The following is a 21936-nucleotide window of genomic DNA, read 5'->3' as shown; positions in this document are numbered from 1 at the left end:
TTTTTCAGTGAGGGATCTGTGCAGCATTTTTCAGTGGGGGATCTGTGCAGCATTTTTCAGTTGGGGACCTGTGCAGCATTTTTCAGTGTGGGAACTGTTTGGCAATTTTCAGTTTGGGACCAGTGAAGCATTTTTCAGTGAGGGATCTGTGCAGCATTTTTCAGTCGGCGTTATGTGAAGCATTTTTCAGTGAGGGATCTGTGCGGTATTTTTCAGTGGTGGAAACGTGCGGTATTGTTCTGTGAGGGATCTGTGCAGCATTTTTCTGTTGGGGATCTATGTAGCATTTTTCAGTGGAGGATCTGTGCGGCATTTTTCAGTGTGGTATCTGTGCCGCATTTTTCATTGATGTATCAGTGCGGCATTTTACAGTGAGGGATCGGCGTGGCATTTTTAGTCGAGGATCTGTGCAGTATTTTTCAGTGGGGGTCTGTGCGGCATTTTTCAGTTGGGGATCTGTGCAGCATTTTTCAGTGGGGGATTCGGCTATGTTTTTCAGTGAGGGATCTGTGCAGCATTGTTCAGTTAGGGATCTGTGCAGCATTTTTCAGTGAGGGATCTGTGCAGCATTTTTCAGTGAGGGATCTGTGCACCATTTTTCAGCGTGGTTTCTGTGTGGTAGTTTTCAGTGTGGGGTCTGTACGGCATTTTTGAGTGGGGGATCTGTGAAGCATTTTTCTGCGTGTGATCAGTGCAGCATATTTCTGTGAGGGAATTGTGCGGCATTTTTCAGTTGGGGATCTGTGCAGCATTTTTCACTGGGGGATTGTGTGGCATTTTGCAGTGAGGGATCTGTGCAGCATTTTTCAGTTTGGGATCTGTGCGTTGTTTTTCCGTGGGGAATCTGTGCAGCATTTTTCAGTGAGGGATCTGTGCAGCATTTTTCAGTGGGGGATCTGTGCAATATTTTTCAGTGAGGGATCTGTGCAGCATTTTCAGTGTGGTATCTGTGCGGCTTTTTTCAGTTGGGGATCTGTGCCGCATTTTTCAGTGGAGGATCTGTGCAGCATTTTTCAGCAGGGGATCTGTGCGGAATTTTTCAGTGGGGGATCTGTGCAGCATTTTTCAGTGGGGGATTATTGCAATATTTTTTGGTGGGGGATTGGGCAGTATTTTTCAGTGGGTTATCTGTGCGGTAGTTTTCAGTGTGGGATCTGTACGGCATTTTTGAGTGGGGGATCTGTGAAGCATTTTTCTGTGTCTGATCTGTGCAGCATTTTTCTGTGAGGGATCTGTGCGGTGTTTTTCAGTGAGGGATCTGTGCAGCATTTTTCAGTGGGGGATCTGTGCAGCGGTTTTCAGTGGGGGATCTGTGTTGCATTTTTCAGTGAAGGATCTGTGCAGCATTTTTCAGTCAGTGATTTGTGCAGCATTTTTCAGTGGGGGATCTGTGCGGCATTTTTCAGTGGAGGATCTGCGTGGCATTTTTCAGTCAAGGATCTGTGCAGCATTTTTCAGTGGGGGATCAGTGCGGCATTGTTCAGTTGCGGATCTGTGCAGCATTTTTCAGTGGGGGATTGGGCAGTATTTTTCAGTGGGGCATCTGTGCGCGAGTTTTCAGTAAGGGATCTGTACGGCATTTTTGAGTGGGGGATCTGTGAAGCATTTTTCTGTGTGTGATCTGTGCAGCATTTTTCTGTGAGGGACCTGTGCAGCATTTTTCAGTGGGGGATTGTGCGGTGTTTTTCAGTGAGGGATCTGTGCAGCATTTTTAAGTGCGGGATCTGTGCCGCGTTTTTCAGTGGGGGATCTGTGCAGCATTTTTCAGTGAGGGATATGTGCAGCATTTTTCAGTTTGGGATCAGTGTGACATTTTTCAGTGGGGTATCTCTGCAGCATTTTTCAGTGGGGGATCTGTGCGGCCTTTTTCAGTGGGTGATCTGTGCAGCATTTTTCATTTGGGGATCTGTGCAGCATTTTTCAGTGGGGGATCTGTGCAGCAGTTTTCAGTGGTGGATCTGTGTTGCATTTTTCAGTGGGGTATCTCTGAAGCATTTTTCAGTGGGGGATCTGTGCGGACTTTTTCAGTGGGTGATCTGTGCAGCATTTTTCAGTTGGGGATCTGTGCAGCATTTTTCAGTGGGGGAGCTGTGCAGCATTTTTCAGTGGGGGATCTGTGCGGCCTTTTTCAGTGGGTGATCTGTGCAGCATTTTTCAGTTGGGGATCTGTGCAGCATTTTTCAGTGGGGGATCTGTGCAGCAGTTTTCAGTGGTGGATCTGTGTTGCATTTTTCAGTGGGGCATCTGTGCAGCATTTTTCAGTGGGTGATTTGTACAGCATTTTTGCGTGGGGGATCTGTGCGGCATTTTTCAGTTGGGGATCTATGTGGCCTTTTTCAGTGGGGGATCTGCGAAGCATTTTTCAGTCGAGGATCTGTGCGGCATTTTTCAATTGGGGGTCTGTGCAGCATTTCTCAGTGGGGGATTGGGCAGTATTTTTCAGTGGGGTATCTGTGTGGTAGTTTTCAGTGGGATATCTGTGTGGTTGTTTTCAGTGTGGGATCTATACCGCAATTTTGAGTGGGGGATCTGTGCAGCATTTTTCAGTGGGGGATCTGTGCGGTATTTTTCAGTGGGGCATGTCTGCAGCATTTTTCAGTTGGGGATCTGTGCAGCTTTTTTCAGTGGGGGATCTGTGTGGCATTTTTCAGTGAGGGATCTGTGTGGCATTTTTCAGTGAGGGATCTGTGTGGCATTTTTCAGTGAGGGATCTGTGCTGCATTTTTCAGTCGGCGATATTTGAAGCATTTTTCAGTGAGGGATCTTTGCGGCATTTTTCAGTGGTGGATCTGTGCGGCATTTTTCAGTGAGGGATCTGTGCAGCATTTTTCTGTTGGGGATCTGTGCAGCATTTTTCAGTGGGCGATCTGTGTTGCATTTTTCAGTGGGGGATCTGTGTATCATCTTTCAGTCGGCGATATGTGCAGCATTTTTCAGTGAGGGATCTGTGCAGCATTTTTCAGTGGGGGATCTGTGCAGCATTTTTCAGTTGGGGACCTGTGCAGCATTTTTCAGTGTGGGAACTGTTTGGCAATTTTCAGTTTGGGACCAGTGTAGCATTTTTCAGTGAGGGATCTGTGCAGCATTTTTCAGTCGGCGTTATGTGAAGCATTTTTCAGTGAGGGATCTGTGCGGTATTTTTCAGTGGTGGAAACGTGCGGTATTGTTCTGTGGGGGATCTGTGCGGCATTTTTCTGTTGGGGATCTATGTAGCATTTTTCAGTGGAGGATCTGTGCGGCATTTTTCAGTGTGGTATCTGTGCCGCATTTTTCATTGATGTATCAGTGCGGCATTTTACAGTGAGGGATCGGCGTGGCATTTTTAGTCGAGGATCTGTGCAGTATTTTTCAGTGGGGGTCTGTGCGGCATTTTTCAGTTGGGGATCTGTGCAGCATTTTTCAGTGGGGGATTCGGCTATGTTTTTCAGTGAGGGATCTGTGCAGCATTGTTCAGTTAGGGATCTGTGCAGCATTTTTCAGTGAGGGATCTGTGCACCATTTTTCAGCGTGGTTTCTGTGTGGTAGTTTTCAGTGTGGGGTCTGTACGGCATTTTTGAGTGGGGGATCTGTGAAGCATTTTTCTGCGTGTGATCAGTGCAGCATATTTCTGTGAGGGAATTGTGCGGCATTTTTCAGTTGGGGATCTGTGCAGCATTTTTCACTGGGGGATTGTGTGGCATTTTGCAGTGAGGGATCTGTGCAGCATTTTTCAGTTTGGGATCTGTGCGTTGTTTTTCCGTGGGGAATCTGTGCAGCATTTTTCAGTGAGGGATCTGTGCAGCATTTTTCAGTGGGGGATCTGTGCAATATTTTTCAGTGAGGGATCTGTGCAGCATTTTCAGTGTGGTATCTGTGCGGCTTTTTTCAGTTGGGGATCTGTGCCGCATTTTTCAGTGGAGGATCTGTGCAGCATTTTTCAGCAGGGGATCTGTGCGGAATTTTTCAGTGGGGGATCTGTGCAGCATTTTTCAGTGGGGGATTATTGCAATATTTTTTGGTGGGGGATTGGGCAGTATTTTTCAGTGGGTTATCTGTGCGGTAGTTTTCAGTGTGGGATCTGTACGGCATTTTTGAGTGGGGGATCTGTGAAGCATTTTTCTGTGTCTGATCTGTGCAGCATTTTTCTGTGAGGGATCTGTGCGGTGTTTTTCAGTGAGGGATCTGTGCAGCATTTTTCAGTGGGGGATCTGTGCAGCGGTTTTCAGTGGGGGATCTGTGTTGCATTTTTCAGTGAAGGATCTGTGCAGCATTTTTCAGTCAGTGATTTGTGCAGCATTTTTCAGTGGGGGATCTGTGCGGCATTTTTCAGTGGAGGATCTGCGTGGCATTTTTCAGTCAAGGATCTGTGCAGCATTTTTCAGTGGGGGATCAGTGCGGCATTGTTCAGTTGCGGATCTGTGCAGCATTTTTCAGTGGGGGATTGGGCAGTATTTTTCAGTGGGGCATCTGTGCGCGAGTTTTCAGTAAGGGATCTGTACGGCATTTTTGAGTGGGGGATCTGTGAAGCATTTTTCTGTGTGTGATCTGTGCAGCATTTTTCTGTGAGGGACCTGTGCGGCATTTTTCAGTGGGGGATTGTGCGGTGTTTTTCAGTGAGGGATCTGTGCAGCATTTTTAAGTGCGGGATCTGTGCCGCGTTTTTCAGTGGGGGATCTGTGCAGCATTTTTCAGTGAGGGATATGTGCAGCATTTTTCAGTTTGGGATCAGTGTGACATTTTTCAGTGGGGTATCTCTGCAGCATTTTTCAGTGGGGGATCTGTGCGGCCTTTTTCAGTGGGTGATCTGTGCAGCATTTTTCATTTGGGGATCTGTGCAGCATTTTTCAGTGGGGGATCTGTGCAGCAGTTTTCAGTGGTGGATCTGTGTTGCATTTTTCAGTGGGGTATCTCTGAAGCATTTTTCAGTGGGGGATCTGTGCGGACTTTTTCAGTGGGTGATCTGTGCAGCATTTTTCAGTTGGGGATCTGTGCAGCATTTTTCAGTGGGGGACCTGTGCAGCATTTTTCAGTGGGGGATTGTGCGGTGTTTTTCAGTGAGGGATCTGTGCAGCATTTTTAAGTGCGGGATCTGTGCCGCGTTTTTCAGTGGGGGATCTGTGCAGCATTTTTCAGTGAGGGATATGTGCAGCATTTTTCAGTTTGAGTTCAGTGTGACATTTTTCAGTGGGGTATCTCTGCAGCATTTTTCAGTGGGGGATCTGTGCGGCCTTTTTCAGTGGGTGATCTGTGCAGCATTTTTCATTTGGGGATCTGTGCAGCATTTTTCAGTGGGGGATCTGTGCAGCAGTTTTCAGTGGTGGATCTGTGTTGCATTTTTCAGTGGGGTATCTCTGAAGCATTTTTCAGTGGGGGATCTGTGCGGCCTTTTTCAGTGGGTGATCTGTGCAGCATTTTTCAGTTGGGGATCTGTGCAGCATTTTTCAGTGGGGGATCTGTGCAGCAGTTTTCAGTGGTGGATCTGTGTTGCATTTTTCAGTGGGGCATCTGTGCAGCATTTTTCAGTGGGTGATTTGTACAGCATTTTTGCGTGGGGGATCTGTGCGGCATTTTTCAGTTGGGGATCTATGTGGCCTTTTTCAGTTGGGGATCTGCGAAGCATTTTTCAGTCGAGGATCTGTGCGGCATTTTTCAATTGGGGGTCTGTGCAGCATTTCTCAGTGGGGGATTGGGCAGTATTTTTCAGTGGGGTATCTGTGTGGTAGTTTTCAGTGGCGTACCTGTGTGGTAGTTTTCAGTGTGGGATCTATACCGCATTTTTGAGTGGGGGATCTGTGAAGCATTTTTCTGTGTGGGATCTGTGCAGGATTTTTCTATGAGGGAACTGTGCGGCATATTTCAGTTGGGGATCTGTGCAGCATTTTTCAGTGGGGGATTGTGCGGTGTTTTTCAGTGAATGATCTGTGCAGCATTTTTCAGTGGGGGATCTGTGCAGCATTTTTGAGTGGGGGATCTGGGCAGCATTTTTCAGTGGGGGATCTGTGCGGCCTATTTCAGTGGGTGATCTGTGCAGCATTTTTGAGTGGGGGATTTGTGCTGCATTTTTCAGTGGGGGATCTGTGCGGCCTATTTCAGTGGGTGATCTGTGCAGCATTTTTCATTTGGGGATCTGTGCAGCGGTTTTCAGTCGAGGATCTGTGCAGCATTTTTCAGTGGGGGATCTGTGCAGCATTTTTCAGTTGGGGATCTGTGCGGCATTTTTCAGTGAGGGATCTGTGCAGCATTTTTCTGTTGGGGATCTGTGCAGCATTTTTCAGTGGGCGATCTGTGTTCATTTTTCAGTGGGGGATCTGTGTATCATCTTTCAGTCGGCGATATGTGCAGCATTTTTCAGTGAGGGATCTGTGCAGCATTTTTCAGTGGGGGATCTGTGCAGCATTTTTCAGTTGGGGACCTGTGCAGCATTTTTCAGTGTGGGAACTGTTTGGCAATTTTCAGTTTGGGACCAGTGTAGCATTTTTCAGTGAGGGATCTGTGCAGCATTTTTCAGTCGGCGTTATGTGAAGCATTTTTCAGTGAGGGATCTGTGCGGTATTTTTCAGTGGTGGAAACGTGCGGTATTGTTCTGTGAGGGATCTGTGCAGCATTTTTCTGTTGGGGATCTATGTAGCATTTTTCAGTGGAGGATCTGTGCGGCATGTTTCAGTGTGGTATCTGTGCCGCATTTTTCATTGATGTATCAGTGCGGCATTTTACAGTGAGGGATCGGCGTGGCATTTTTAGTCGAGGATCTGTGCAGTATTTTTCAGTGGGGGTCTGTGCGGCATTTTTCAGTTGGGAATCTGTGCAGCATTTTTCAGTGGGGGATTCGGCTATGTTTTTCAGTGAGGGATCTGTGCAGCATTGTTCAGTTAGGGATCTGTGCAGCATTTTTCAGTGAGGGATCTGTGCAGCATTTTTCAGTGAGGGATCTGTGCAGCATTTTTCAGTGAGGGATCTGTGCACCACTTTTCAGCGTGGTTTCTGTGTGGTAGTTTTCAGTGTGGGGTCTGTACGGCATTTTTGAGTGGGGGATCTGTGAAGCATTTTTCTGCGTGTGATCAGTGCAGCATATTTCTGTGAGGGAATTGTGCGGCATTTTTCAGTTGGGGATCTGTGCAGCATTTTTCACTGGGGGATTGTGTGGCATTTTTCAGTGAGGGATCTGTGCAGCATTTTTCAGTTTGGGATCTGTGCGTTGTTTTTCCGTGGGGAATCTGTGCAGCATTTTTCAGTGGGGGATCTGTGCAATATTTTTCAGTGAGGGATCTGTGCAGCATTTTTCAGTGGGGGATCTGTGCAATATTTTTCAGTGAGGGATCTGTGCAGCATTTTCAGTGTGGTATCTGTGCGGCTTTTTTCAGTGGGGGATCTGTGCCGCATTTTTCAGTGGAGGATCTGTGCAGCATTTTTCAGTAGGGGATCTGTGCGGAATTTTTCAGTGGGGGATCTGTGCAGCATTTTTCAGTGGGGGATTATTGCAATATTTTTCGGTGGGGGATTGGGCAGTATTTTTCAGTGGGTTATCTGTGCGGTAGTTTTCAGTGTGGGATCTGTACGGCATTTTTGAGTGGGGGATCTGTGAAGCATTTTTCTGTGTCTGATCTGTGCAGCATTTTTCTGTGAGGGATCTGTGCGGTGTTTTTCAGTGAGGGATCTGTGCGGCATTTTTCAGTGGAGGATCTGCGTGGCATTTTTCAATCAAGGATCTGTGCAGCATTTTTCAGTGGGGGATCAGTGCGGCATTGTTCAGTTGCGGATCTGTGCAGCATTTTTCAGTGGGGGATTGGGCAGTATTTTTCAGTGGGGCATCTGTGCACTAGTTTTCAGTGAGGGATCTGTACGGCATTTTTGAGTGGGGGATCTGTGAAGCATTTTTCTGTGTGTGATCTGTGCAGCATTTTTCTGTGAGGGACCTGTGCAGCATTTTTCAGTGGGGGATTGTGCGGTGTTTTTCAGTGAGGGATCTGTGCAGCATTTTTAAGTGCGGGATCTGTGCCGCGTTTTTCAGTGGGGGATCTGTGCAGCATTTTTCAGTGAGGGATATGTGCAGCATTTTTCAGTTTGGGATCAGTGTGACATTTTTCAGTGGGGTATCTCTGCAGCATTTTTCAGTGGGGGATCTGTGCAGCAGTTTTCAGTGGTGGATCTGTGTTGCATTTTTCAGTGGGGCATCTGTGCAGCATTTTTCAGTGGGTGATTTGTACAGCATTTTTGCGTGGGGGATCTGTGCGGCATTTTTCAGTTGGGGATCTATGTGGCCTTTTTCAGTGGGGGATCTGCGAAGCATTTTTCAGTCGAGGATCTGTGCGGCATTTTTCAATTGGGGGTCTGTGCAGCATTTCTCAGTGGGGGATTGGGCAGTATTTTTCAGTGGGGTATCTGTGTGGTAGTTTTCAGTGGGATATCTGTGTGGTTGTTTTCAGTGTGGGATCTATACCGCAATTTTGAGTGGGGGATCTGTGCAGCATTTTTCAGTGGGGGATCTGTGCGGTATTTTTCAGTGGGGCATGTCTGCAGCATTTTTCAGTTGGGGATCTGTGCAGCTTTTTTCAGTGGGGGATCTGTGTGGCATTTTTCAGTGAGGGATCTGTGTGGCATTTTTCAGTGAGGGATCTGTGTGGCATTTTTCAGTGAGGGATCTGTGCTGCATTTTTCAGTCGGCGATATTTGAAGCATTTTTCAGTGAGGGATCTTTGCGGCATTTTTCAGTGGTGGATCTGTGCGGCATTTTTCAGTGAGGGATCTGTGCAGCATTTTTCTGTTGGGGATCTGTGCAGCATTTTTCAGTGGGCGATCTGTGTTGCATTTTTCAGTGGGGGATCTGTGTATCATCTTTCAGTCGGCGATATGTGCAGCATTTTTCAGTGAGGGATCTGTGCAGCATTTTTCAGTGGGGGATCTGTGCAGCATTTTTCAGTTGGGGACCTGTGCAGCATTTTTCAGTGTGGGAACTGTTTGGCAATTTTCAGTTTGGGACCAGTGAAGCATTTTTCAGTGAGGGATCTGTGCAGCATTTTTCAGTCGGCGTTATGTGAAGCATTTTTCAGTGAGGGATCTGTGCGGTATTTTTCAGTGGTGGAAACGTGCGGTATTGTTCTGTGAGGGATCTGTGCAGCATTTTTCTGTTGGGGATCTATGTAGCATTTTTCAGTGGAGGATCTGTGCGGCATTTTTCAGTGTGGTATCTGTGCCGCATTTTTCATTGATGTATCAGTGCGGCATTTTACAGTGAGGGATCGGCGTGGCATTTTTAGTCGAGGATCTGTGCAGTATTTTTCAGTGGGGGTCTGTGCGGCATTTTTCAGTTGGGGATCTGTGCAGCATTTTTCAGTGGGGGATTCGGCTATGTTTTTCAGTGAGGGATCTGTGCAGCATTGTTCAGTTAGGGATCTGTGCAGCATTTTTCAGTGAGGGATCTGTGCAGCATTTTTCAGTGAGGGATCTGTGCACCATTTTTCAGCGTGGTTTCTGTGTGGTAGTTTTCAGTGTGGGGTCTGTACGGCATTTTTGAGTGGGGGATCTGTGAAGCATTTTTCTGCGTGTGATCAGTGCAGCATATTTCTGTGAGGGAATTGTGCGGCATTTTTCAGTTGGGGATCTGTGCAGCATTTTTCACTGGGGGATTGTGTGGCATTTTGCAGTGAGGGATCTGTGCAGCATTTTTCAGTTTGGGATCTGTGCGTTGTTTTTCCGTGGGGAATCTGTGCAGCATTTTTCAGTGAGGGATCTGTGCAGCATTTTTCAGTGGGGGATCTGTGCAATATTTTTCAGTGAGGGATCTGTGCAGCATTTTCAGTGTGGTATCTGTGCGGCTTTTTTCAGTTGGGGATCTGTGCCGCATTTTTCAGTGGAGGATCTGTGCAGCATTTTTCAGCAGGGGATCTGTGCGGAATTTTTCAGTGGGGGATCTGTGCAGCATTTTTCAGTGGGGGATTATTGCAATATTTTTTGGTGGGGGATTGGGCAGTATTTTTCAGTGGGTTATCTGTGCGGTAGTTTTCAGTGTGGGATCTGTACGGCATTTTTGAGTGGGGGATCTGTGAAGCATTTTTCTGTGTCTGATCTGTGCAGCATTTTTCTGTGAGGGATCTGTGCGGTGTTTTTCAGTGAGGGATCTGTGCAGCATTTTTCAGTGGGGGATCTGTGCAGCGGTTTTCAGTGGGGGATCTGTGTTGCATTTTTCAGTGAAGGATCTGTGCAGCATTTTTCAGTCAGTGATTTGTGCAGCATTTTTCAGTGGGGGATCTGTGCGGCATTTTTCAGTGGAGGATCTGCGTGGCATTTTTCAGTCAAGGATCTGTGCAGCATTTTTCAGTGGGGGATCAGTGCGGCATTGTTCAGTTGCGGATCTGTGCAGCATTTTTCAGTGGGGGATTGGGCAGTATTTTTCAGTGGGGCATCTGTGCGCGAGTTTTCAGTAAGGGATCTGTACGGCATTTTTGAGTGGGGGATCTGTGAAGCATTTTTCTGTGTGTGATCTGTGCAGCATTTTTCTGTGAGGGACCTGTGCAGCATTTTTCAGTGGGGGATTGTGCGGTGTTTTTCAGTGAGGGATCTGTGCAGCATTTTTAAGTGCGGGATCTGTGCCGCGTTTTTCAGTGGGGGATCTGTGCAGCATTTTTCAGTGAGGGATATGTGCAGCATTTTTCAGTTTGGGATCAGTGTGACATTTTTCAGTGGGGTATCTCTGCAGCATTTTTCAGTGGGGGATCTGTGCGGCCTTTTTCAGTGGGTGATCTGTGCAGCATTTTTCATTTGGGGATCTGTGCAGCATTTTTCAGTGGGGGATCTGTGCAGCAGTTTTCAGTGGTGGATCTGTGTTGCATTTTTCAGTGGGGTATCTCTGAAGCATTTTTCAGTGGGGGATCTGTGCGGACTTTTTCAGTGGGTGATCTGTGCAGCATTTTTCAGTTGGGGATCTGTGCAGCATTTTTCAGTGGGGGAGCTGTGCAGCATTTTTCAGTGGGGGATTGTGCGGTGTTTTTCAGTGAGGGATCTGTGCAGCATTTTTAAGTGCGGGATCTGTGCCGCGTTTTTCAGTGGGGGATCTGTGCAGCATTTTTCAGTGAGGGATATGTGCAGCATTTTTCAGTTTGAGTTCAGTGTGACATTTTTCAGTGGGGTATCTCTGCAGCATTTTTCAGTGGGGGATCTGTGCGGCCTTTTTCAGTTGGTGATCTGTGCAGCATTTTTCATTTGGGGATCTGTGCAGCATTTTTCAGTGGGGGATCTGTGCAGCAGTTTTCAGTGGTGGATCTGTGTTGCATTTTTCAGTGGGGTATCTCTGAAGCATTTTTCAGTGGGGGATCTGTGCGGCCTTTTTCAGTGGGTGATCTGTGCAGCATTTTTCAGTTGGGGATCTGTGCAGCATTTTTCAGTGGGGGATCTGTGCAGCAGTTTTCAGTGGTGGATCTGTGTTGCATTTTTCAGTGGGGCATCTGTGCAGCATTTTTCAGTGGGTGATTTGTACAGCATTTTTGCGTGGGGGATCTGTGCGGCATTTTTCAGTTGGGGATCTATGTGGCCTTTTTCAGTTGGGGATCTGCGAAGCATTTTTCAGTCGAGGATCTGTGCGGCATTTTTCAATTGGGGGTCTGTGCAGCATTTCTCAGTGGGGGATTGGGCAGTATTTTTCAGTGGGGTATCTGTGTGGTAGTTTTCAGTGGCGTACCTGTGTGGTAGTTTTCAGTGTGGGATCTATACCGCATTTTTGAGTGGGGGATCTGTGAAGCATTTTTCTGTGTGGGATCTGTGCAGGATTTTTCTATGAGGGAACTGTGCGGCATATTTCAGTTGGGGATCTGTGCAGCATTTTTCAGTGGGGGATTGTGCGGTGTTTTTCAGTGAATGATCTGTGCAGCATTTTTCAGTGGGGGATCTGTGCAGCATTTTTGAGTGGGGGATCTGGGCAGCATTTTTCAGTGGGGGATCTGTGCGGCCTATTTCAGTGGGTGATCTGTGCAGCATTTTTGAGTGGGGGATTTGTGCTGCATTTTTCAGTGGGGGATCTGTGCGGCCTATTTCAGTGGGTGATCTGTGCAGCATTTTTCATTTGGGGATCTGTGCAGCGGTTTTCAGTCGAGGATCTGTGCAGCATTTTTCAGTGGGGGATCTGTGCAGCATTTTTCAGTTGGGGATCTGTGCGGCATTTTTCAGTGAGGGATCTGTGCAGCATTTTTCTGTTGGGGATCTGTGCAGCATTTTTCAGTGGGCGATCTGTGTTCATTTTTCAGTGGGGGATCTGTGTATCATCTTTCAGTCGGCGATATGTGCAGCATTTTTCAGTGAGGGATCTGTGCAGCATTTTTCAGTGGGGGATCTGTGCAGCATTTTTCAGTTGGGGACCTGTGCAGCATTTTTCAGTGTGGGAACTGTTTGGCAATTTTCAGTTTGGGACCAGTGTAGCATTTTTCAGTGAGGGATCTGTGCAGCATTTTTCAGTCGGCGTTATGTGAAGCATTTTTCAGTGAGGGATCTGTGCGGTATTTTTCAGTGGTGGAAACGTGCGGTATTGTTCTGTGAGGGATCTGTGCAGCATTTTTCTGTTGGGGATCTATGTAGCATTTTTCAGTGGAGGATCTGTGCGGCATTTTTCAGTGTGGTATCTGTGCCGCATTTTTCATTGATGTATCAGTGCGGCATTTTACAGTGAGGGATCGGCGTGGCATTTTTAGTCGAGGATCTGTGCAGTATTTTTCAGTGGGGGTCTGTGCGGCATTTTTCAGTTGGGAATCTGTGCAGCATTTTTCAGTGGGGGATTCGGCTATGTTTTTCAGTGAGGGATCTGTGCAGCATTGTTCAGTTAGGGATCTGTGCAGCATTTTTCAGTGAGGGATCTGTGCAGCATTTTTCAGTGAGGGATCTGTGCAGCATTTTTCAGTGAGGGATCTGTGCACCATTTTTCAGCGTGGTTTCTGTGTGGTAGTTTTCAGTGTGGGGTCTGTACGGCATTTTTGAGTGGGGGATCTGTGAAGCATTTTTCTGCGTGTGATCAGTGCAGCATATTTCTGTGAGGGAATTGTGCGGCATTTTTCAGTTGGGGATCTGTGCAGCATTTTTCACTGGGGGATTGTGTGGCATTTTTCAGTGAGGGATCTGTGCAGCATTTTTCAGTTTGGGATCTGTGCGTTGTTTTTCCGTGGGGAATCTGTGCAGCATTTTTCAGTGGGGGATCTGTGCAATATTTTTCAGTGAGGGATCTGTGCAGCATTTTTCAGTGGGGGATCTGTGCAATATTTTTCAGTGGAGGATCTGTGCAGCATTTTCAGTGTTGTATCTGTGCGGCTTTTTTCAGTGGGGGATCTGTGCCGCATTTTTCAGTGGAGGATCTGTGCAGCATTTTTCAGTAGGGGATCTGTGCGGAATTTTTCAGTGGGGGATCTGTGCAGCATTTTTCAGTGGGGGATTATTGCAATATTTTTCGGTGGGGGATTGGGCAGTATTTTTCAGTGGGTTATCTGTGCGGTAGTTTTCAGTGTGGGATCTGTACGGCATTTTTGAGTGGGGGATCTGTGAAGCATTTTTCTGTGTCTGATCTGTGCAGCATTTTTCTGTGAGGGATCTGTGCGGTGTTTTTCAGTGAGGGATCTGTGCAGCATTTTTCAGTGGGGGATCTGTGCAGCGGTTTTCAGTGGGGGATCTGTGTTGCATTTTTCAGTGGGGGATCTGTGCAGCATTTTTCAGTCGGTGATTTGTGCAGCATTTTTCAGTGGGGGATCTGTGCGGCATTTTTCAGTGGAGGATCTGCGTGGCATTTTTCAATCAAGGATCTGTGCAGCATTTTTCAGTGGGGGATCAGTGCGGCATTGTTCAGTTGCGGATCTGTGCAGCATTTTTCAGTGGGGGATTGGGCAGTATTTTTCAGTGGGGCATCTGTGCGCTAGTTTTCAGTGAGGGATCTGTACGGCATTTTTGAGTGGGGGATCTGTGAAGCATTTTTCTGTGTGTGATCTGTGCAGCATTTTTCTGTGAGGGACCTGTGCAGCATTTTTCAGTGGGGGATTGTGCGGTGTTTTTCAGTGAGGGATCTGTGCAGCATTTTTAAGTGCGGGATCTGTGCCGTGTTTTTCAGTGGGGGATCTGTGCAGCATTTTTCAGTGAGGGATATGTGCAGCATTTTTCAGTTTGGGATCAGTGTGACATTTTTCAGTGGGGTATCTCTGCAGCATTTTTCAGTGGGGGATCTGTGCGGCCTTTTTCAGTGGGTGATCTGTGCAGCATTTTTCAGTTGGGGATCTGTGCAGCATTTTTCAGTGGGGGATCTGTGCAGCAGTTTTCAGTGGTGGATCTGTGTTGCATTTTTCAGTGGGGCATCTGTGCAGCATTTTTCAGTGGGTGATTTGTACAGCATTTTTGCGTGGGGGATCTGTGCGGCATTTTTCAGTTGGGGATCTATGTGGCCTTTTTCAGTGGGGGATCTGCGAAGCATTTTTCAGTCGAGGATCTGTGCGGCATTTTTCAATTGGGGGTCTGTGCAGCATTTCTCAGTGGGGGATTGGGCAGTATTTTTCAGTGGGGTATCTGTGTGGTAGTTTTCAGTGGGATATCTGTGTGGTTGTTTTCAGTGTGGGATCTATACCGCAATTTTGAGTGGGGGATCTGTGCAGCATTTTTCAGTGGGGGATCTGTGCGGTATTTTTCAGTGGGGCATGTCTGCAGCATTTTTCAGTTGGGGATCTGTGCAGCTTTTTTCAGTGGGGGATCTGTGTGGCATTTTTCAGTGAGGGATCTGTGTGGCATTTTTCAGTGAGGGATCTGTGTGGCATTTTTCAGTCGGCGATATTTGAAGCATTTTTCAGTGAGGGATCTTTGCGGCATTTTTCAGTGGTGGATCTGTGCGGCATTTTTCAGTGAGGGATCTGTGCAGCATTTTTCTGTTGGGGATCTGTGCAGCATTTTTCAGTGGGCGATCTGTGTTGCATTTTTCAGTGGGGGATCTGTGTATCATCTTTCAGTCGGCGATATGTGCAGCATTTTTCAGTGAGGGATCTGTGCAGCATTTTTCAGTGGGGGATCTGTGCAGCATTTTTCAGTTGGGGACCTGTGCAGCATTTTTCAGTGTGGGAACTGTTTGGCAATTTTCAGTTTGGGACCAGTGTAGCATTTTTCAGTGAGGGATCTGTGCAGCATTTTTCAGTCGGCGTTATGTGAAGCATTTTTCAGTGAGGGATCTGTGCGGTATTTTTCAGTCGTGGAAACGTGCGGTATTGTTCTGTGAGGGATCTGTGCAGCATTTTTCTGTTGGGGATCTATGTAGCATTTTTCAGTGGAGGATCTGTGCGGCATTTTTCAGTGTGGTATCTGTGCCGCATTTTTCATTGATGTATCAGTGCGGCATTTTACAGTGAGGGATCGGCGTGGCATTTTTAGTCGAGGATCTGTGCAGTATTTTTCAGTGGGGGTCTGTGCGGCATTTTTCAGTTGGGGATCTGTGCAGCATTTTTCAGTGGGGGATTCGGCTATGTTTTTCAGTGAGGGATCTGTGCAGCATTGTTCAGTTAGGGATCTGTGCAGCATTTTTCAGTGAGGGATCTGTGCAGCATTTTTCAGTGAGGGATCTGTGCACCATTTTTCAGCGTGGTTTCTGTGTGGTAGTTTTCAGTGTGGGGTCTGTACGGCATTTTTGAGTGGGGGATCTGTGAAGCATTTTTCTGCGTGTGATCAGTGCAGCATATTTCTGTGAGGGAATTGTGCGGCATTTTTCAGTTGGGGATCTGTGCAGCATTTTTCACTGGGGGATTGTGTGGCATTTTGCAGTGAGGGATCTGTGCAGCATTTTTCAGTTTGGGATCTGTGCGTTGTTTTTCCGTGGGGAATCTGTGCAGCATTTTTCAGTGAGGGATCTGTGCAGCATTTTTCAGTGGGGGATCTGTGCAATATTTTTCAGTGAGGGATCTGTGCAGCATTTTCAGTGTGGTATCTGTGCGGCTTTTTTCAGTTGGGGATCTGTGCCGCATTTTTCAGTGGAGGATCTGTGCAGCATTTTTCAGTAGGGGATCTGTGCGGAATTTTTCAGTGGGGGATCTGTGCAGCATTTTTCAGTGGGGGATTATTGCAATATTTTTTGGTGGGGGATTGGGCAGTATTTTTCAGTGGGTTATCTGTGCGGTAGTTTTCAGTGTGGGATCTGTACGGCATTTTTGAGTGGGGGATCTGTGAAGCATTTTTCTGTGTCTGATCTGTGCAGCATTTTTCTGTGAGGGATCTGTGCGGTGTTTTTCAGTGAGGGATCTGTGCAGCATTTTTCAGTGGGGGATCTGTGCAGCGGTTTTCAGTGGGGGATCTGTGTTGCATTTTTCAGTGAGGGATCTGTGCAGCATTTTTCAGTCAGTGATTTGTGCAGCATTTTTCAGTGGGGGATCTGTGCGGCATTTTTCAGTGGAGGATCTGCGTGGCATTTTTCAGTCAAGGATCTGTGCAGCATTTTTCAGTGGGGGATCAGTGCGGCATTGTTCAGTTGCGGATCTGTGCAGCATTTTTCAGTGGGGGATTGGGCAGTATTTTTCAGTGGGGTATCTGTGCGCGAGTTTTCAGTAAGGGATCTGTACGGCATTTTTGAGTGGGGGATCTGTGAAGCATTTTTCTGTGTGTGATCTGTGCAGCATTTTTCTGTGAGGGACCTGTGCAGCATTTTTCAGTGGGGGATTGTGCGGTGTTTTTCAGTGAGGGATCTGTGCAGCATTTTTAAGTGCGGGATCTGTGCCGCGTTTTTCAGTGGGGGATCTGTGCAGCATTTTTCAGTGAGGGATATGTGCAGCATTTTTCAGTTTGGGATCAGTGTGACATTTTTCAGTGGGGTATCTCTGCAGCATTTTTCAGTGGGGGATCTGTGCGGCCTTTTTCAGTGGGTGATCTGTGCAGCATTTTTCATTTGGGGATCTGTGCAGCATTTTTCAGTGGGGGATCTGTGCAGCAGTTTTCAGTGGTGGATCTGTGTTGCATTTTTCAGTGGGGTATCTCTGAAGCATTTTTCAGTGGGGGATCTGTGCGGACTTTTTCAGTGGGTGATCTGTGCAGCATTTTTCAGTTGGGAATCTGTGCAGCATTTTTCAGTGGGGGACCTGTGCAGCATTTTTCAGTGGGGGATTGTGCGGTGTTTTTCAGTGAGGGATCTGTGCAGCATTTTTAAGTGCGGGATCTGTGCCGCGTTTTTCAGTGGGGGATCTGTGCAGCATTTTTCAGTGAGGGATATGTGCAGCATTTTTCAGTTTGAGTTCAGTGTGACATTTTTCAGTGGGGTATCTCTGCAGCATTTTTCAGTGGGGGATCTGTGCGGCCTTTTTCAGTGGGTGATCTGTGCAGCATTTTTCATTTGGGGATCTGTGCAGCATTTTTCAGTGGGGGATCTGTGCAGCAGTTTTCAGTGGTGGATCTGTGTTGCATTTTTCAGTGGGGTATCTCTGAAGCATTTTTCAGTGGGGGATCTGTGCGGCCTTTTTCAGTGGGTGATCTGTGCAGCATTTTTCAGTTGGGGATCTGTGCAGCATTTTTCAGTGGGGGATCTGTGCAGCAGTTATCAGTGGTGGATCTGTGTTGCATTTTTCAGTGGGGCATCTGTGCAGCATTTTTCAGTGGGTGATTTGTACAGCATTTTTGCGTGGGGGATCTGTGCGGCATTTTTCAGTTGGGGATCTATGTGGCCTTTTTCAGTTGGGGATCTGCGAAGCATTTTTCAGTCGAGGATCTGTGCGGCATTTTTCAATTGGGGGTCTGTGCAGCATTTCTCAGTGGGGGATTGGGCAGTATTTTTCAGTGGGGTATCTGTGTGGTAGTTTTCAGTGGCGTACCTGTGTGGTAGTTTTCAGTGTGGGATCTATACCGCATTTTTGAGTGGGGGATCTGTGAAGCATTTTTCTGTGTGGGATCTGTGCAGGATTTTTCTATGAGGGAACTGTGCGGCATATTTCAGTTGGGGATCTGTGCAGCATTTTTCAGTGGGGGATTGTGCGGTGTTTTTCAGTGAATGATCTGTGCAGCATTTTTCAGTGGGGGATCTGTGCAGCATTTTTGAGTGGGGGAATCTGTGCAGCATTTTTCAGTGGGGGATCTGTGCGGCCTATTTCAGTGGGTGATCTGTGCAGCATTTTTGAGTGGGGGATTTGTGCTGCATTTTTCAGTGGGGGATCTGTGCGGCCTATTTCAGTGGGTGATCTGTGCAGCATTTTTCATTTGGGGATCTGTGCAGCGGTTTTCAGTCGAGGATCTGTGCAGCATTTTTCAGTGGGGGATCTGTGCAGCATTTTTCAGTTGGGGATCTGTGCAGCATTTTTCAGTGGGGGATCTGTGCACAATTTTTCAGTGGGGGATCTGTGTGGCATTTTTCAGTGGGGGATCTGTGCAGCATTTTTCACTGGATGATTTGTGCAGCATTTTTCAGTGGGGGATCTGTGCAGCCTTTTTCAGTGGGGGATCTGTGCAGCATTTTTCAGTTGGGGATCTGTGCAGCATTTTTCAGTGGGGGATCTGTGCAGCATTTTTCAGTTGGGTATCTGTTCAGCATTTTTCAGTGGTGCATCTGTGCAGCATTTTTCAGTGTGGGATCTGTGCAGCATTTTTCATTGAGGTATCAGTGCGGCATTTTTAGTGGGGGATCTGTGCAGCATTTTTCAGTCGGGGATCTGTGCAGTGGTTTTCAGTCGAGGATCTGTGCAGCATTTTTCAGTTGGGGATCTGTGCAGCATTTTTCAGTGGGGGATTGAGCAGTTTTTTTCAGTGGGGGATCTGTGCAGTATTTTTCAGTTAGGGATCTGTGCGTTGTTTTTCTGTGGGAGATCTGTGCAGCATTTTTCAGTGAGTGATCTGTGCGGTGTTTTTCACTGAGGGATCTGTGCAGCATTTTTCAGTGGGGGATCTGTGCGGCATTCTCCAGTGAGCGATCTTTGCAGCATTTTTAAGTGAGGGACCTGTGCCGCGTTTTTCAGTGGGGGATCTGTGCAGCATTTTTCAGTGAGGGATTTGTGCAGCATTTTTCAGTTGGCGATCTTTGCGACATTTTTCAGTGGGGGATGCCTGCAGCATTTTTCAGTGGGGGATCTGTGCAGCATTTTTCCGTGGGGGATCTGTGTTGCATTTTTCTGAGGGGGATCTGTGCAGCATTTTTCACTGGGTGATTTGTGCAGCATTTTTCAGTGTGCGATCTGTGCATCATTTTTCAGTGGGGGATCTGCGTGGCCTTTTTCAGTGGGGGATCTGCACAGCATTTTTCAGTCGAGTATCTGTGCAGCATTTTTCAGTGGGAGGTCTGTGCGGCATTTTTCAGTTGTGGATCTGTGCAGCATTTTTGTGTGGGGGATTGTGCAGTATTTTTCTGTGAGAGAACTGTGCGGCAATTTTCAGTGGGGGATTGGGCGATGTTTTTCAGTGAATGATCTGTGCAGCATTTTTCAGTAAGGGATCTGTGCGTTGTTTTTCCATTGGGAATCTGTGCAGCATTTTTCAGTGAGGGATCTCTCCAGCATTTTTCAGTGGGAATCTTTGCGGCATTTTTTCAGTGTGGGATCTGTGCCGCATCTTTCATTGAGGTATCAGTGCGGCATTTTTCAGTCGAGGATCTGTGCAGCATTTTTCAGTGGGGGATTGGGCAGTATTTTTCAGTGGAGGATCTGTGCAGCAGTTTTCAGTGTGTGATCTGTGCAGCATTTTTCAGTGGGGATCTGTGCAGCATTTTTCAGTATGGAATCTGTGCAGCATTTTTCAGTGAGGGATCTGTGCAGCATTTTTCAGTGAGGGATCTGTGCAGCATTTTTCAGTGAGGGATCTGTGCAGCATTTTTCAGTGTGGGATCTGTGCAGCATTTTTCAGTGAGGGATCTGTGCAGCATTTTTCAGTGGGGGATCTGTGCAGCATTTTCAATGGGGGATCTGTGCAGCATTTGTCAGTTGGGGATCTGTGCAGCATTTTTCAGTGGGGGATCTGTGCTGCATTTTTCAGTGAGGATCTTTGCGTGCATTATCAGTGGGTGGATCTGTGCAGCATTTTTCAGTGGGGGATCTGTGCAGCATTTTTCAGTGAGGGATCTGTGCAGCATTTTTCAGTGGGGATCTGGTGCAGCTTTTTCAGTGGGGATCTGTGCAGCATTTTTCAGTAGGAGTATCTGTGCAGCATTTTTCAGTGGGAGGTCTGTGCGGCATTTTTCAGTTGTGGATCTGTGCAGCATTTTTGTGTGGGGGATTGTGCAGTATTTTTCTGTGAGAGAACTGTGCGGCAATTTTCAGTGGGGGATTGGGCGATGTTTTTCAGTGAATGATCTGTGCAGCATTTTTCAGTAAGGGATCTGTGCGTTGTTTTTCCATTGGGAATCTGTGCAGCATTTTTCAGTGAGGGATCTCTCCAGCATTTTTCAGTGGGGAATCTTTGCGGCATTTTTTCAGTGTGGGATCTGTGCCGCATCTTTCGTTGAGGTATCAGTGCGGCATTTTTCAGTCGAGGATCTGTGCAGCATTTTTCAGTGGGGGATTGGGCAGTATTTTTCAGTGGGGTATCTGTGTGGTAGTTTTCAGTGTGTGATCTGTACGGCATTTTTGAGTGGGGGATCTGTGAAGCACTTTTCTGTATGTGATCTGTGCAGCATTTTTCTGTGAGGGATCTGTGCAGCATTTTTCAGTGAGCGATCTGTGCAGCATTTTTAAGTGAGGGATCTGTGCAGCATTTTTCAGTGGGGGATATGTGTGGCATTTTTCAGTTTGAATCTGTGTGACATTTTTCAGTGGGGAATCTCTGCAGCATTTTTCAGTGGGGGATCCGTGTGGCCTTTTTCAGTGGGGGATCTGTGCAGCATTTTTCAGTGCGGGATCTGTACAGCATTTTTCAGTGAGTGATCTGTGCGGTGTTTTTCAGTGGAGGATCTGTGAAGCATTTTTCAGTGAGTGATCTGTGCAGTAATTTTCAGTGGGGAATCAGTGCGCCATTTTTCAGTGGGGGATTTCTGCAGCTTTGTTCAATGGGGGATCTCTACAGCCTTTTTCAGTGGGTGAACTCTGCAGCATTTTTCAGTTAGGGATCTGTGCAGCATTTTTCAGTGGGGGATATGGGCAGCATTTATCAGTGAAGGATCTGTGCAGCATTTTTCAGTGGGGGATCTGTGCAGCATTTTTCAGTGGGGGATCTGTGCAGCATTTTTCAGTGAGGGATCTGTGCAGCATTTTTCAGTGTCCGATCTGTGCAGCATTTTTTAGTTGGGGATCTCTGCAGCATTTTTCAGTGGGGGATCTGTGCTGCATTTTTCAGTGAGGGATCTGTGCAGCATTTTTCAATGACCGATATGTGCAGCATTTTTCAGTGAGGGATCTGTGCGGCGTTTTTCAGTGGTGGATATGTGCAGCATTTTTCAGTGCGGGATCTGTGCAACCAATTTTCAGTGGGGATCTGTGCAGGCTTTTTCTGTGGGGGATTTGTGCAGCAATTTTCAGTTGGGGATCTCTGCAGCATTTTTCAGTGGGATTTTTGTGCAGCATTTTTCATTGATGATCTGTGCAGCATTTTTCAGTGGGGATCTGTGCAGCATTTTTAGTCGAGGATCTGTGACATTTTTTCAGTGAATGATCTGTGCTGCATTTTTCACTGGGGGACCTGTGCAGCAGTTTTCAGTTAGGGATCTGTGCGTTGTTTTCCCGTGGGGAATCTGTGAAGCATTTTTCAGTGCGGGATCTGTGCCCCATTTTTCAGTGGGGGATCTGTGCGGTGTTTTTCAGTGGGGTATCTGTGCAGCATTTTTCAGCGACGAATCTGTGAAACATTTTTCAGTGAATGATCTGTGCTGCATTTATCACTGTGGGACCTGTGCAGCATTTTTCAATGAGTGATCAGTGCGGTGTTTTTCAGTGAGGGATCTGTGCAGCATTTTTCAGTGGGGGATCTGTGCGGTGTTTTACAGTGACGAATCTGTGCAGCATTTTTCAGTGCGGGATCTGTACAGCATTTTTCAGTGAGTGATCTGTGCGGTGTTTTTCAGTGGAGGAT

Source organism: Carcharodon carcharias, chromosome 14 (assembly GCF_017639515.1).
Source record: "Carcharodon carcharias isolate sCarCar2 chromosome 14, sCarCar2.pri, whole genome shotgun sequence".
Lineage (NCBI taxonomy): Eukaryota > Metazoa > Chordata > Chondrichthyes > Lamniformes > Lamnidae > Carcharodon > Carcharodon carcharias.
Note: the sequence above shows the minus strand (reverse complement) of the source record.